The 16,885-nt window shown below is 41.8% G+C and overlaps 1 long non-coding RNA gene across 3 annotated transcripts in view; it reads right to left on the reverse strand.

The window, feature by feature from the left end:
- LOC148894196 (uncharacterized) overlaps positions 1-15,893 on the reverse strand; it is a 60,782-nt gene extending 44,889 nt beyond the window's left edge. For 2 of the 3 annotated variants that reach the window (XR_016115822.1, XR_016115823.1), the window contains exons 1-3: positions 15,822-15,893; positions 15,723-15,751; positions 13,110-13,222 (exon numbers count right to left, since the gene is read on the reverse strand). This is a non-coding gene — a long non-coding RNA (uncharacterized LOC148894196). Of the gene's footprint in view, positions 1-11,224; positions 12,358-12,801; positions 12,828-13,109; positions 13,223-15,722; positions 15,752-15,821 lie in introns of those variants that run through there. The other variant, XR_016115821.1, reaches the window with a different exon arrangement.
- Between the last annotated feature and the right edge of the window lie 992 nt (positions 15,894-16,885).

The raw sequence follows: 16,885 nt of genomic DNA on the forward strand, positions 1-16,885 counted from the left end.
GACATTTTTGCACATCGTCTGGCAGTGAAGTTTGGTGAAAATCTGATGATGCTACGTGTTTCTCATGATGATGGAACGAGCCAAGTACAGTATGTTGTAAAGACATAATAGGTTGAAAAAAATGACAAAAGTTGGAGAAACCACAACGCAACGATTTCCAGGAGTTGATGAAGTGAAAGGAAGGAAGGAAAGTCCACCCGCTGTGGCTGCATTGATTGTGCCGTAATTGATCGGATGGGGCCTTTGTGATAATTGACAATTATCCCCGATTACCAGACTGGGCCTTAAAATGCGTTGAAGAAAATGAGAAACATTACAAGTGGGGGTTGTTGTACAAAGCTGAATCAATACACCTTAGAAAGAACAAGGCGAAGTCGCAACCACATGGTGCTCTGCCAATAAAGGCCACACTTGGTACTAAACAGAATACAACACACAACAAAGCCTTGTCACGCTAATCACTAAAGATTAGCACGCAAGCTAGTAGACTTTGTTGGAAATGGTAAGGTTGTTTTGATACCGGGTCATTTATCTGCCGCTAAAGCGCCACGCGTGTATGCTCGTATGTCCCAGAGTGTCTATATTTCTCCATTACTACGTGGGCGTGACCCCCTAACACCCCCCGGATGATTGCTCTTCTTGATTCAAGCAGACAGATGCAACTCATTGCCGCTTAATAAATATCGGCGGGGCCCTGGGGAGCTCAGCTAAACAGTTCTATTAAGTTGGAAACATGTCCGCCAATAGAACAGCTACATGACCCTGACAAAGGTCAAATGTGACACGGGTGTTTACCCCGCAAAAAAAAAAAAACGGGATAGGGAGGTCTTGTTTTGTGGAATGTCTCCAGGGTGCGAATTGTGAGGTTTCGGCTCACTTTAGTGCCAGGGTTTTTGTCATTTTCACTCCAATTCCAGGACCCATAGAATGTTGAGTTTTAGGACTACATAAATAATAATATATTTCATTTCTAAGGGCCTTTCAAAACTCTCAAGGCCACTTTACAGTCACAGGATAAGTTTTTTTCTATGGGTGAGCAGCGGCAGCCACACGCGCCAGCGTTCACTCAACCCGAAATAACTAGGTTAAAAGCTAGATAGCCAATAGCTAGCTAGCCAGGCAATAGCTAAGCCAGCCAGCAAACAGCCAGATAGCCAGCTAATAGCCAGCCAACCAGCCTAATAGCTAGCTCAGCCAGCCAATAGCCAGTTAGCAAGCCAGCCAGCAAGCTAGCGCTTATTTATATTACACCATAAGATCATTACTGTCTAACATTCAGTAGCGAGACCTGATTCTCTTTAGCTGAAACTGAAACCCCGTCATCCAGAGTACAGAAACCACAATTGAGTGTGCACGGTGAATTTTGTAAAAGCGGCTTGAAAAATATTTGAAAACGTCGAAATATTCAACAGCGTTAAAAACCTTTGACTCTCTACTTTCATCAGAAAAAAAAAATGAGTTAATTGGTAAAGTTATATGGGTCTGGAGTTATGTGAGCATGAAATGGGGGCATCTGTTCAAAATACATACATACATAATTTATATAGCGCTTTAACAACAGCTGAACGCTAACATGGACAAAAGGCAAACGCTGCCCCCTCGCGATTGGGAAAAACATCGGCAGAAGCGATGATGTACGGAGGGGCGAGATGGATAGAAAGATGGCTAGGCTAAAAGCGCTAATGTGCCTCCACAATGTTTAATAAGCACATCAAAACACTGATGTGGAGACATTTCCATGCTCGCTGAGCCTATTAGAGAGTCGCCGCATTTAAAGAGCATTGACGAACTATTTGCTTATGCTGTAATAATTAACTTACATTACATTACTTTGTGTGATTACTTTCTTAATTGGCTGAATTATGCATCAATTTAATATCTAATAAGCAGTCTCGGGCATTAGACAGGCGTAGTTTCCGTGCTTTAATTAAACACTGGAAAATAAATGAAAGCATGTGGGATGGATGTCTCGCAGTGATTTCCTGCATGCTTAAATATGCTGTTTATTATCAAGGCAGATAAAAATGCACTTTCTCCTTAGGAAAGCAAACCACAAGATGCCAATTATGGGATGCAACTTGCTTTTTTTTAAGAATGGAGACTTAATAAATTTGCTGCGTGGGACTTGTTAATATAATATATAATACAAATACATTACTATGCTATTTTTTAAGTTTCAAAATAAGGCCCCTAAAGATTACTTTAATTGCATAGCACGATCTTTTGTGTCTTTTTTTTTTTTGTTGTTATTGAGCTGAAGAATGAGTGAGCTACGCACAATAAGTGAGAATTCTTTGCATGTATTCAAATGACTCCGTTAAAGGCAGCGATTAAGTATAGAAAACGTGTACAAGTGCTGAAAGAGAGACTTTGTAGGGAATATTAACTCGTTCACTGCCAGGGTTTTGGTCATTTTCACTCAAAGAGTAGGAATGGATTAGCCTTCACAGCAGCGACGTGAGGAAAGGAAAGGAAGAAGTAGAAAAACAAAATACAAGAGATGCTGTAAAGGCAGCCGCTCTCGCGGCGCCAATATGAAGTCAAACACACAGGTAATCCAAACTTAAGAACCTATTTGTTGCATGAAGTGCGAGATGAAAGAGGAGAGGATCAAAGCATCCTTTTCACCAGTGGATCAGGGACAGCACGGTCCGTCTACTACAAGCCAAATGTTGAAAGCAAACAGGAAGCCGTTGCATCCATTGACGAAAAACATCTCCTATCCCGCGTAAATCTGCTTCAATTCCAAGCCGCGACAGTTCCACAACAAACCATGCCTCCATTTAGCTGCAGACTGTCCAACAGCACCAACCTCTCTGCTGAACAAAGAGGGTTTGTGAAAATACTGCCCATTACATGTGCAAAAAAGCACACTTGACCCATAGCTGTCCAGCGATGGATGACAGTCAAATGGCACCGACATTCCTTCCAAATCAAAAACAGTGCCGGTTCAATTCTCCGGGTACTCTGGTTTACTCCCGCATTAAAAAAAACCCGGATTGCAGGTTAACGGCGCACTCTAATTTTGGATGTGTGCACTGTGATTGGCTGGCAACCAGTTCAGGGTGTCCCCCGATTAAGACAGCTGGGATAGGCTCCAGGCCAAAGTGGATCAGAATATGGTTCAACGGATGTTAAAAAAAAAGGCGGTTTAGCTCATGAAGGGAATGCTAATCCAGGTGAGTCGGTGTTGATGGCTGACAGGATGGTTTGTCATCTTTGGAAATGATCTCCGAGGCAGCACGAGGATGCTCGGCAGACCTGCTGATGCTTTTCTGTCCGTCACTTACATTTTGCTCTTTTTACGTCCGACTAGACTCGTCATGTCAGCGAGCAAGAGGAAGGAAAGCCCCGGTCGTTGTGCGATCGCCTTGGGCAGCAGTGCCGTTTGCTAAAGCATTCATTCTTTGCTTGGCCTGCCATCAGCGAGACTCAAACACAGATCAGCTCACCTACGTGATATTGAGAGAAGCTGGCATCGCGCAGTCAATTCTGCATCTCATTTGACTAAATGCATTCAAAACAAGCACCGGAGGATTTTTTTTTTTTTTTTTTACAAGAAGGGCTACGGAATAATTGCACGATGAATATTTGAAATGTTTTCTTGTTGCCTTCAAGTCTTCGACATCTGTCAGGATTAGTTTACACGGCGCACTAAATAATGCCATGGCCTTTCAGGACTAATCAACAGCCAAAACGCTGAAAGCAAAGCCAGAAGGCGCCTCTGGTGAGTTTTCCTACATAACGTGGAAATTCATTTCACAACATTTACTCTGAAAGCGGCGAGACGGCCATTTATCATCGAGCAAGGCGTGAATCGGGTCGCTCGGTCAAACAAAAAAATCCAACATTGATTCACCTTATTCCCCTGTTGCGCCATCTGAGCCGCATAATGATCATTAAAGTGACCGCCGCGTGTCCCAAAAAATGGATCTATAATAGATTGAGCGCAACTTGAAAGATCACAAGAATGGGATCGTGAGGAGAAAGGGCTGCCAATGTGGCTTGAACAAACAGACTAAAGTAAACAAACAAACAAAAAACATGTACATTTTGTGCATTTTCTGCTAGCACCCGCAAGAGAAAGGGCAGCTCTTGGCTGGAGTCCACGTCCATGCCAAGTACACGTGATCCCAGCCCGAATGAGCGTGCTTCAATGGGACCGCTTAGGCCCATCATGACCCAATAAGTGCCGGCTCTGGAGTGGATGTGCTCGGTGTCTTATGAAGGTGACCACTGCAGCACTCGGGGGTTCTAAAAGTGATCTCTGGAGAGGAAAACAAGCCACATCCAACATCCTCTCTTTGTGCTACTGCGGCCATCGCCACCCCTCAGCGATACCTCAGCTTACGAACTTACTTTGTTCCCAGAAAGTATGTGTAAGGTGAAAAATGTGTCTTCCAAACATTAATTTCCCATAGGAAACCATTAAAAATGAGAATAATGCGTTCCCCCCATAAAAAAAAATAATTTTCTACTAAATAAGCCTTAAAACTACACAAAATATACCTTATTTTATGAATAATAAATGTGCTATTGTAATGTAATTAAAGAAATAAGCTGTACCGTATAATAAAGTTGTTTTATTTACCTCAGTGATAGTCGATGTAGCCTCTTGTGTCCTCTTCGGCTTAACACTAGCCTGTGGTGGGGTCTTTTTCGGTCCCATAATGTCAAAACTACTCCACTCGATAACAAACCACGCATGGACTCAGAGAAAGGGTGTGTGGAAAAGTAGTCCGGCAGCCACGGTGGCGCTGTTTGGCCGTGCGGTTTGGTGTTCTTCCGCCGAAAACTAGCAACTCGCAAATGTAATGTTTGTAAGGTGAAAAGTTTGTTAGCTAAAGCGTTGGTAAGCTGAGGTATCACTATATATATATATAAAAGACACACACGCGCATGCCACTTCCAATTACAAAAGCGTAGCAGCGTCATCAGTATGCATTCAAATGGAGAAACGTAGCATGTTGAGAAGCGATTTCGAGCGTCGGGCAAAATGGGAAATTAGCCTCAATGGAATTTCAGTCCAAACAGCAAAGGTGTGCGACAGCATTGGCCAGTGTTACGCTGGCCTAATGGACAACGTAGCATTAATTCCGCTTCAGATGAACAGGCAGGGTAGCCGAATCACAAATCAGGAGGGGGTGACGTGGATGAATTATGCATATTACATTACCATAAACTCTACTATATACTGTGCGGCTAAACAATGCCGTATAAATTGGACTAATTTCCGACATGGTTGCTGCCTAGCTTGAGAGCAAAATTGTATTTGGCTTCCCCCAGCGGTGGCAGAGCCCATGTGAGATTTGTCTGTCCGGCTGTAGCGCTATGTAAACAAGTCAGCGATAATTGAAAAGAAAGTCTCCTGACCGCTTTCCTTTAAAGCTATCATTCAAAGACATGGCAATTTGTTGAAATGGAAGGCCAGGAATTACTTTTTTTCCATCGATTTTCCCTTCAAACATGAAAGGGACATAAATGAAGTGAAGCAATTGACTTTGTCGGCCGGTGAAATTGTGCTCAAGCAAAACATGTCGGAAACTATTATATGCAATCATGCTGCTTTTAGGAATCCCAAGGAAATCTAATGAATGAAATGTCACTTTTTTTACTTTGTATTATGGCAGTGACGCATTCACATGTTGAATTACCGATGAAAATTGACTAACAACTTTTATACACAAATCAAAAGTATAAGAACATGGATATGGATACGTAAACGGGGAAACAAATGTCACTAATTGCAAGATGACACAAATGACACGCTTAAAGGACAACCGACATCACTTTTTTGTTTCCTAACTGCTTTATAGCATCTAAAAAACCCAAAACACGCCGTATGATATTTTTAGTCAAATGCAAAACACCAATGAAAATGACTTCAAGTGTCCAAAATCTGCAAAAAAATGAACCCAGAAGTGCAAGACGTCTTTTGCCTTGCTGGACAATCAAAACAATGGCTTCAGATTCGGAAAATATGCTTTCTTGTTATTTATCCAGTTATGAATACGATTCAAATAGTTCTGAAGAGGAAAGCATACATGTTTGCAATCAATTAAATTAAATTTATTCCGTGCCATTTTGAGGCAATGGGGGGGGGGCAATGTAGCACCAAAAAAGAGGCAGAAAATGGCGAAAAAGCTCCGTGTAAGGAATTAATAAGCCCGCTTCCACCGGCTGATTAATTACTTACACGGAGCTTTGTCGCCCTCTTCTGCCTCTTTTTGGTGCAACAAGTTTTCAGACCAAACAAGTACAGCAAAATGCATTGACGTGATGGAAGGACTGCTACAATGTGTCCTTTTTTCGGTCAGGGGCGTTCCTTCAGTGACGTAACGTGAGGACTCGTCACTAACTCAAAAACAAGCCTTCCGGAATATTCAGCGCCAGTCTTAAAAGGTAAAATATAGCTATATGCGGTGGAATCTTTGTAAAATACGCTCAGTAGAAGTCATTTGAAGCCATTTTACAAATTATGGACACAACTTGTCCGGAAACGTCGGTTGTCCTTTAAGGAAACAAATATTAATCTGATTTTGGCAAGGCTGACTTTTGAATGTTTTTTTCCCTTTGCAATAACAAGTCAAATCAAACACCACCACTGAAAATAAACAGCCCACCTCCCTAAAAGGAAACGGAAAAACAAAAGTCCCGCTTTTGTTTTTCCACTGCGATCGTTTAACGCTTAGACTGCAACTCTCATTTGGAGATGACGTTTCCGCCCGAGTCCACACTGGCTGCTCGCTTTGTAAAACAGCATGCGGCATGGCTAACTGCCTCCGTTCAAGCCTTGTAATCATTAGCTGGCATCTTATTGCCTTGCGTGCGCTTTTAAAAGCCTTCGCTTCCCTCCCAGAAAACAGCCGATTTTTTCTGAAAACTTTTGGAGAGCCCTTCCTCCACGGCGGAGTGGGACAAATTAGTGTTGACAGTCGACACTTAAAGCAGGAAAATCACAGGCCCGCTGGGAGGCGGGAGCCACATGGGGCTCGGCGCTTTGTAAAGCACACTCCAGATTTCACTTGAGATGCAGTCACCTTTTGAACAGAGCTGAGGGAATGTCAAAAGACCCCCCCCCCCCCCTATTGAATGAGCCAATAAAGCCACTAAAAGGGGAGGATTAACCAGCTGATATCAAGCACAGCGGTTTTGTTTGGGAAGCGGACGGCCCTTTTAGGGGGCGGAACATTTGCTTTTCGAAGCCAAAATTGCATTGACGTCTTAATTCCTATGATGGTGGCGGCGGCGGGTGTTATCCAAATGGCGCTCGTGTTAACATGTAAGCGATGCTTTCTCCTGACCCGAGCGAGCCTTTGACGTGACGAGAAGCCCTCCTTTGTTTTGGTCACGGTATCATTGCCTTTACGGCCCATTCGTCAGTGGGCGCCGCTGGTGGAGGGCAAGCCACCCGATCTCAAATATGTCATTACAAGACACCGGGCGGGGGCTTTCAATCTCCTTTTAATTTCCCAACAGCTGTCATGAAAAAAAAATATAATAAACCCTTTATCCAATTAATGTGTCAACACGCGACCCAACAATGTCACGGCCTCCTGGCGAGATCGTAAAAAGCAGATTAAAAAGGCATGGATTCAAATAGACGGATTTGAGCGCCGACGACGATGCTGAATTTCGACCTGCAAGTGGAACAATTGTTTTAATTTAGCGACATTGTTACGAAAAATAAAGTTTTAAATTAAAATCATACTTCTTTTCCCTCCCCCACTGGGCATGGCAATATTTGTTCAACTTAAGCAAAACAGCATGAGAATATTTTTGGTTGATTCAGCTACCTTGCTGGCTAGCTACTTGACTATCTATTAGCTATCTGGCTGGCTAGCTAGCAATATAGCAGGTTATATATTAGTTATATAGCTATCTGGCTAACTAGCTAGCTGTCGAGGTGGCTATCTATTATGACAACATGATCAAAAGGCAAATGCTGTCCCCTTTCGGAAGGAAAAAAACATTGGCAGAGGTCTGACCAGCGCTTATTCGGCACCACCCCCGCAAGAAAAAGCAAAACCCGAACAAATTGCAAATGGCGCTCCACGTCACGCTTTTCAATTCCCGAATACATTCACGGAATTGCAGTGAATGAGTTAAAGTTGCAGAAGAACATGACAAAAATAATACTAATAATAAATACTTTGCAGATAGTCACCAGAATGGAATCTATCTGGACATAATCATTAGCGGCGGTAAGATAGATTTTTTTCCTGATCCTGCACACATTATTTTCCTTTTAGGTTCCATTTAAAATCCATCTGCAAACATGACAAAGCACATCCTAGCTAGCCCTTAGCTTGTTCATCTCACGGGTCCGCGGGTTGAAGCTTGCAAACCCTTTTCTATTTTTTTTATATATATATATATTTTTTGGGGGGTGTTTAACAGCCATTTTAGGACTCAATTTGAGTCAAAACCTAATCGTGTTCAACCCTACAATTGACATTGTCTTTTAATGACACCGTTTTATGTCGCGCCAGGACTTACCTAGTTGTTCGGAGGACACCGTGTTTATGTGGTCCTTCAAAATAAAGGCCTTTCAGTGAAGGCCATCCCGATTGCTACATTTTTGTCACCGAAGAGTGATATTTGCCAGAATATAGTCGGATAAAACAAAGACAAATATTAGTCCTCGGCTAGTTTTTTTTTCGCCCACCACTTTTTGTGAACACTTCAACCTTGGTGAAGGAATAAGCGGCTCACATCCAATTCTGAGTCGAGGTCTTATGGAATTCCATCACAGCACAAAAAGGGGGGGGGGGGGGGGGGGGGGGGGAGAAGCAGTTTGATAGCTTCCAGTGTCCTTCGATAATTATGGTTTTCACGAATGGATTAAATTGAGGGCTGGTTAAAGGTCAACTGACACCATTTTCTTCTTTCCTAACTGACATCAGAAAAACGTTTTATAGCATTTAAAATACCCCAAACACGCAGGCTGATATTTTTAGTCAAATGCAAAACACCAATAAAAATGACTTCAAGTGTCCCAAAACTACTTCAAATTGAACCCGGAAGTGGGCAGATTCGGAAAGTCCCGCCCCCTTGTTTGTGACGCCACGCCAGGATACTCCTTCACAAACTGCCTTGCTCCAGAAACAAAACAATGGCTTCAGAGTTAAGATTGGGAGAAGATGCTTTCTTGTTCCTCATATGATTGAAATAGTTCCGAAGAGGAAAGCATAAATGTTTGCCATCAATTAAAGAAGTCCTTCCGTATCAATTGGAGCCATCTGCACTCCAATGCAGCGCCCAGAAAATGCACAAGATGGCACACAAGCTCCGTTGGAAATGGGCTGATTTGTCCGCTGGGAATTTGCGTCAACTTACACCTTCTTTATGCGTGTTACCGCAATTGGCTACGACACACGATTCACCATGGCGTTATTTATGTCGTTTTCCTTCCAATTTCGCCATCAACACGGTGTTTTCAGACCAAACAAAGTACCCAAAATGCATTGTGTGTCGCTTTCTCGGTCAGGGGCGTTCCCTCCGTGACGTCACTTAGGGCATCGTCATCAACTGGAAAACAAGACTTCCGGAATATTCAGCGCGAGTCTTAAAAGGTCAAATCTAGCTATATGCGCTGGAATCTTTGTCAAATGCGCTCAGTAGAAGTCATTTGAAGTGATCTTACAAATTATGGACGCAACTTGTCCGTCGGTGTCGGTTGTCCTTTAAATCTGTAGCCTTGGGAAAAATCAAAAGTATCTGACCTCTGCCTATCTGGAGGATACAGCGAACCAAGCAAAACTTGATGTTGATGTCGTTTTTTTGTTTGTTTGTTTGTTTTTGAGCAACGGGAACGAAGCGCATCCATTTCTTACAATTATTAACTGGAGTGAGATAAGCCCTCTCCTTAGTATGCAGATTAGCGAAGGCTCCCCCGCTGCAGCATGTTGTACAGATGCACGTGAGCAGATGCTCCTACAGATGGCGGCTACACGGATCTATCATTAAGCCTCCATTGTCTCCACTTCAATTGTTTGAGGGACAAGCGAACGGCATCAAAGGAGGAATACGACTGCAATGAATGAAGAAAGGCAAAAGGAAAACAAAATAAGCAAATGTATACACCGGAGGCCCCCGAACGGAAAGGAGCGTGAAGCTCAAAGCATTTTGGTTGGTTTTTTTTTACATCCAAACACGATGTCGCCCAGTCACGTATACTGCACTCAAATCTGTTGGATGCGGCACTGTGCGCTAGACATATGTTGCTTTTTTTCATTAACAACTGCAAATTAATTCAGCAGAAGCATATTTATTCAAATGTGGCAGCTTTCTTAAAGGTGCATTGTTGAAATGGAAAAAGATGTTTCCTGTTGTCCGAAAGTCGTTTGGATGTTACAGTGCCGATAATATGCACAAAAATGGATGGAAGTTCCCAAAAAAGGCATAAACCAAAAGCGCTAACTGATTTTACATTTTGGAGAATTATATTCTCATAATTGTGGGGCGCTATATAAATCAATATGTATTGTATTTTGTACACCAGTTTTTAAAAATGTATGTAGCTATCCCGGCATCTGTATAGCTAGACAGCTATCTGGCTATCTAGCTAGATATCTATTTGCTATTGATTAGTCATCTAGATGGCTAAATATTCGCAATCTATTAGCTATGTAGCTTGCCGGCTATCGAGGTAACTATTTATTAGCTAGCTAGCTTTCTATCTATTTGAGTTACTTCCGGGTTGAGTGAACGCTGGCACGTGTGGCTGCCACTGCTCACCCACAGAAAAACATCTCCTGTGACTGTAAAGTGACCTTCAGAGTTTTGAAAGGTGCTTATGAATGAAATATATTATTATTATTTCAAGCTCAGATAACTACAGACCCATATCATTTAGGAATTAACGTTTTTCTGATGAAAGAAGAGTCCAAGGTTTCTAACGCTGTGTTGAATGTTTATGTTGTCCTAAAACTCAATATTCTGTGGGTCCTGCAATTTGAGTGAAAATGACAAAAACCCTGGCACTCATCGTCTGGCAGTGAATGAGTTAATAGCTTTCTCATCTTAATTTTGAAATTCAACTTTATGCGAGAATGATGTTACTTTTTACGGGCCCAATCTTCTCGACTCAAATTTAAATCGCAACCTTAATGCTAACGAACTGATTAGACTAAACAACAGGACGATGATAATGATGCGCTAAATGCTAAATGCTAAAACATACATTCCATGCAGGATTGATGACCACAAAAGGGTTTTTATTTGTTTTCATGAAGCACCAACATTCACTAACAGCGGGTCGCTGACTTTTGGCTGCATTGATGTGGTTTGCAGTCAAACATTGATTACAAAGAGTCAACTCCCTTAGCGGCAAGACGCCGGCGCATCCGCAAACAATAAATATGTTTCCGGGCTGTATTGAAATCCCAAAATTCGCTTCTGCGGTCATGTGTCATCGTGGCGGATACATTGAGCTCTTGTCAGAACACAAGCCCCCCATGCCCGCCCCCCTTTAAGAAGTCCACGTTGGCCTGTCGGTTGTTAGGCCGCGCAGGCAGGTCCGCATGGGGCCACGTTTGATTGGAAAGCCCAATGGGAGGCGTTTCCAGCAGTCGCCAGGGCATTGTTAGCGCCGGCGAAATGGCCAGAGAAGAATGACTGATTATGCAACCACAGCCCGGGTTACTAATAGGAATTCTATTTGAATTTCTAACACAACAGATGTTTGCCGGGCGCCTCGGCGCAGCGCGCAGACGCAGTTATGCTAATTCGCTAGCGTTTTCCCCTCAAGTTGGCTCACAGTCATTAGAGCGCACAACTACGGGATCCCTCTGTCAAACTAATAATTGGCCATTATTGATATTAATTAACATTTTTGCTCTCACTGTCCTTTTTGACCCACTATCTGTTAGTAAATCCAGTTACTGAGGCCTATTGGGGCAATAAAAACCACAGGAGTCTGCGGCAGTGGCAAGCCATTCGTCAGAAAGAGAGAACATCAAGCCAATTAGGAAAGGGGGCAGACAGTGGTCTTCATTCTCCCGCCACTGACTACTTCCTGATCTCCATTATCAATTGCTAATAGGACAGATACTGCTTTGAACGGGAGGACCGAGAAAGGGTTGTTGCTATTGCTCACCGCTGCCCTCTCCTCGATGACACAAGAAAGAGACGAGTAATAGTATCCTTGTTTGATGAGGCTAAGCTATCATTTTTTTGCTAGTTTTTTTTCTCTCCCCGTTTGTTGGTCTTTTGTGTTTGGGACGATCTCGGTGTGTACAAACGCCAAGACCGTGCAATTTTGAAAATGACCTAAAATCCAAGGGCTGTGTATACTCTGTCGTACAGGAGTGAGTGGTCCATCGATGAAAAGGTTTCTTCAGCCGTCATCTGTACCTGAAAGTAATCAGATTACTTCAGTGAAAGAAGTAATCAGATTAGCTTCATGTAATAGTCCTCTGCTCCCCGCAGGGACCTATCAAGGCGGAGGTCTGGCACCGCCACCTCTTGACATTAGTCAGAAAAAAAAAAAATCTATATATATATATATATATATATATATATATATATATATATATATATATATATATATATATATATATATATATATATATATATACATACACACACACACAGACACACACACTCTGATTCTGATAAGATTTGTTGATGTGTTTTACTTCTTGGGTCTCAAACGCTGCCAAGACCAGTGTCAATTATGCACTTTTTGAAGGAACTGAACCCCCCCGCCCAAAAAAATAATAAAACAGGTGTCATCCAGATGCTACAAAATATTGGACCAATGTTACATAAAACAAAACACTTTCATATGAGGCTTACCAAAGAGTATTACCTCGCATACTCATCTGAAAAAAACAGCAACACAAACTGACGTGACATATCACATGGCCCATAAAAATATGCACGCTAGTACTTCCTACAAATGTCATCAAAAGTCATTAAACTTACCTTTGGTTTTTTTTAGATGGAACAATAAATCTTACGGAATGCAGACCAAATTTTAAGTACAGACTCGCCCCTACTTAAGAACATTGGAGTTACGAACAACGCGACATACAAACATTTTTGCGGGTAAGTTGAAAAATGTTCAGAAGGAGATCCTGCAAGTTACATTTTGCATTGCGTACCTTTTTCCGAGGAGTGCTTCTTTTCCGCCGCTAATACTGACGTGAGTCGCTGTGAGAGCTCGCCCAGCATCCACCCCGCATCCGGCTTCCTGTGCCCAGTTCGTCGCAATGGCCTAGTGTGTAGACATTTTTTTTGTTCAATAAAGTAAGTTAAACTTCATTTCATTCATCTTATTCCGTTCATGTACATACTGTGTGTGTCACGCTCTTCTTCTCCACTGTGAGACTAATAAAGGTATATCCAATCCAATCCAACCATATGTAGTATTCTCTCCAGTTGTACATGTACATATCTTTATAGAGCATATATTTTATAAAATGTTCATTTTTCAGTACAAACCAATATAGGTTACTTATACAAGCCTAAAACATACTTATATAAGCCTTAAACATACATTCCATCCAAAATATAGCACTGAAGCAACTTACGAACGACCGTTTGGAAAGTCTCTCGTTCGTAAGTTGGGGAGGGTCTGTACTGACGATTCACTTTCAATTTTGACTGGGTGAAAGATTCATGCAAAGACCAGCTACATGCTTGATGAATTAAATAAGAACATTCAGAATCCACGACAGGGCACTCAAGAAATGCACTTGCCTGAGCAAAATAAATAAAAACCTCAGTAGCTGAGATTTTCAGAGTTGGTAACCCGTCAAAAAAAAAAATCAGCTAGTTATACAAATTTACAAATGCTGAACCGTGAATATGAAAATATAAAACGTGGGTCAGTCGCAGTATTTCACATGTGAACAGTTGACAACAACAAGAAAAAATTGGTAAGAGTTTAACTCGAGAACAAATTCGCTCAATTTACATGATTTCTTCTAAAAACAATAAATCCAAACCCTGCTCGACCAGTTTACCAAAACGGACTGCGTTTGACCTTTATGGTTGGACTGTATTTCCAGCGTAATGCAGGTCAATTGCATCGATTGTTCTCGGACGACGCGATTTCAACAAGACCGCTCAAATGTCGGCGTTTCATCTTCTCAAAAGTAATAGCGGCTGCCTCGGTCGCTATTATGATGCAATGAGCATCGGAAACACTGTACAGCGCAGCTTTTATGGGCTCAGATCAAGAAATCCTAATAGGTGTATATTGACTGCTTTATTTTCCACAAAAACTCCAAGGGGACTGCTGCTTGCTGGAAAATATATCAAAGAGGCTATCAACATCACACGGGTCTTGGGTGTAAAATCAATAGTGAGCCATAGATGGCTTGAGTTTTCACACTTTTCTATCGTCGTTTAAAAAGGGGAGGGGGGGCAGGTGGGGCTATTATAGGCGATATGATACCTATGAGAGACCCGTGAGATTGTTGTACGTTTTTGTGCACCTAATTCCCACTAACCTAATGCGAATTGACGTTTTTGAACATGCGCTAGTCTTTCAGCTTGATAAGATGATTTCATTTTGGTCATTTTATGGCAACAAAGAGCAGGAGGACAAAGAAAGAGTTGCGACTCTCGAGCTGGTTGCCAAATGTAACCTCAGCAAATCACAACTTTGGTTAGTGCTCCCTAAATCCAGATGCTCCCGCGATGGCGGCAGTTTATGACGAGAGATATAACAGCGGTACCGTAAATGAGCAACTACTTAACAGCCGAGAAGCAAGTGTAAAGGCTTTTCCCCGGTGAATTGCACCAAGAACCTAATTACCGCTTTCGTCATCAATCATAAGCATTATTTATTCAGTGAAATGAATTTCTAATTAATAACTGATGAGCATTATGGCCTCAAAGACTGTAAAGCAATTAATTATGCTTGGCAGCGGGGAATATTCCGGTAAGGAAATATCTGGCACACAGTCGCAGTACCAATGGGGTAATCATCTCCACAAAGATGAGGCTTTAAACCTTTTTTTGTACTCAACTGCGTTCATCTCGTTCGTGAATCCTGTCCATATTGTTGCCATCATTTTGTACCACATTTTCTAAACGGTCATTTTTGAGGTTCGCACTGTCAGCCCCTTTTTGTTTTTCCACTGATGTGTTGCTTGAGATTTTTGACTTTGCAGGCTGAAAGAGGGCCCAGTGGAGCTCTTACGGCCTAAATATGTCTATAAATCCTCAATACTATACACTCGCTTTGACTTTTATGTGACGAGCATCGCACGTTAAAACATCAAGGACACGAGCAATATTGACATTTGTGTGCTTTCTGGGGGAATTTCTCCTTGAAATCTAAAAAACACAAAGTGCGGTGACTGGATTGTCTGCTCCACTTCAATCATAAAGCTAAAACCGAACATTCATTTTATTTTCAACATTCAATTTATGACTGCTTGACAACTACATTTTATGGGCTGTCCAGACTGAACAACAACTGATTAAATTATAATAGTTTGACACTAAATGTGCGCAATGCTTAATTATGTACAACAAAACAATCGTTTTAAAACACAAATGTCTTCCAAACGATGGGTTCTTTTCTTGCATTAAATTCATGAGCTAGTGAAATAAAGTGTATTCGTTGGAATCGACAGGAAATCGTCTGGACTGGAGGTACTATTTAGCATGTGCTAATGATATACATTAGCACGTGCTAATGATATACATTAGCACGTGCTAATAATACACCGCTAGCATACACCTGTGCTCGTTCTACTTACATCGCCTGTCGTAGTGGTCTTCTTCATTCCTTTAACGACATAAATCCAACATAAGATAAAATACCATGAAAGGAAAGGAAAGGAAACGTCACTTCTTACCTTGTCCAGTCGTCGTTTATTTTATTTTATGTATTTATTTTTGGTCCCCGAGCCATCGTTGGTGTTCCTTCCCAGGTCGTAACATCGCGATAACGGCAACCGGAAACGTTTGGCGTTTGTTTCCACGCACGACGACCCCCCCCCCCTCCTTTATTTGAAAATTAAGCAAAATAAATAAATAAAGACATATAGTTTCTATATTTTATTCATATTATTTTTATATAATTATATTTATTAATAATATTTATACTAATCTATATGTTCCGCCTATCGTGTATTTCGTCTTGTGACATATGGATTCGACGTTGTCCAAGCAAAGTTGACATGAAGTCCTGCTATTTCCGAGCTGCAGTTGATAACGTTGTGAAATAATTGCATTTTCTTCCTGAATCAGGCTTGTCTGAGTGGAGTTTGCCTCAGAATAAAAAGAAGTCCTCCAAAGTCAGCAGGTGAACCGAACATGCATTATTTCTCTCTTTTTAACGGGGCCAACTCAAAACATAACGCGTGTCCTCATTTACAGAAAACGTGGCCCATTCCATCAGGATCCTTGTGTGTACATCTGAAATGTTATACGCGCTCTCATCTCTCCGTGCGCTAAAGTGTTGTGATTGATTTGTGTGGCAGACTCCCTCCCCCTTTTTCCATTTAAGTGAAATAATGTATGGAAGCAATCCGCCAAGAGACATTTTGGAAAATCTATTTGAAATCATTTCAGCTGAAGCCCGGCCACTTTGTCTTCTCGTGGCGAGAGGAGCAAAGTATAATTGTCTGCAGTCTAGTAAAAACACAGTCTAACTGCCATCACACTTGACTGAGCTTATGGCCCGCTCGTCCCATGGCCTCTAGAAGATAGAGCAGTTAATGTTGCCTTTTATTTCAGAGGATATGTCACTTGTATGCCAGATTTATACCATGATACAGCAATTTTGTCCAAACAGATGGATAATGGTGTCACCGGCGAGAAAAAAAATATATACAGTGAGACATCAACTTACAAACACCTCAACTTACAAACGTCAAATTTCTGAAAATTAAACCTTATAATAAGCACTATTTTCATG

The sequence above is a fragment of the Hippocampus bargibanti genome, linkage group LG08 (genome assembly GCF_051943395.1).
Source record: "Hippocampus bargibanti isolate YZ-2025 linkage group LG08, ASM5194339v1, whole genome shotgun sequence".
NCBI classification, from domain to species: domain Eukaryota; kingdom Metazoa; phylum Chordata; class Actinopteri; order Syngnathiformes; family Syngnathidae; genus Hippocampus; species Hippocampus bargibanti.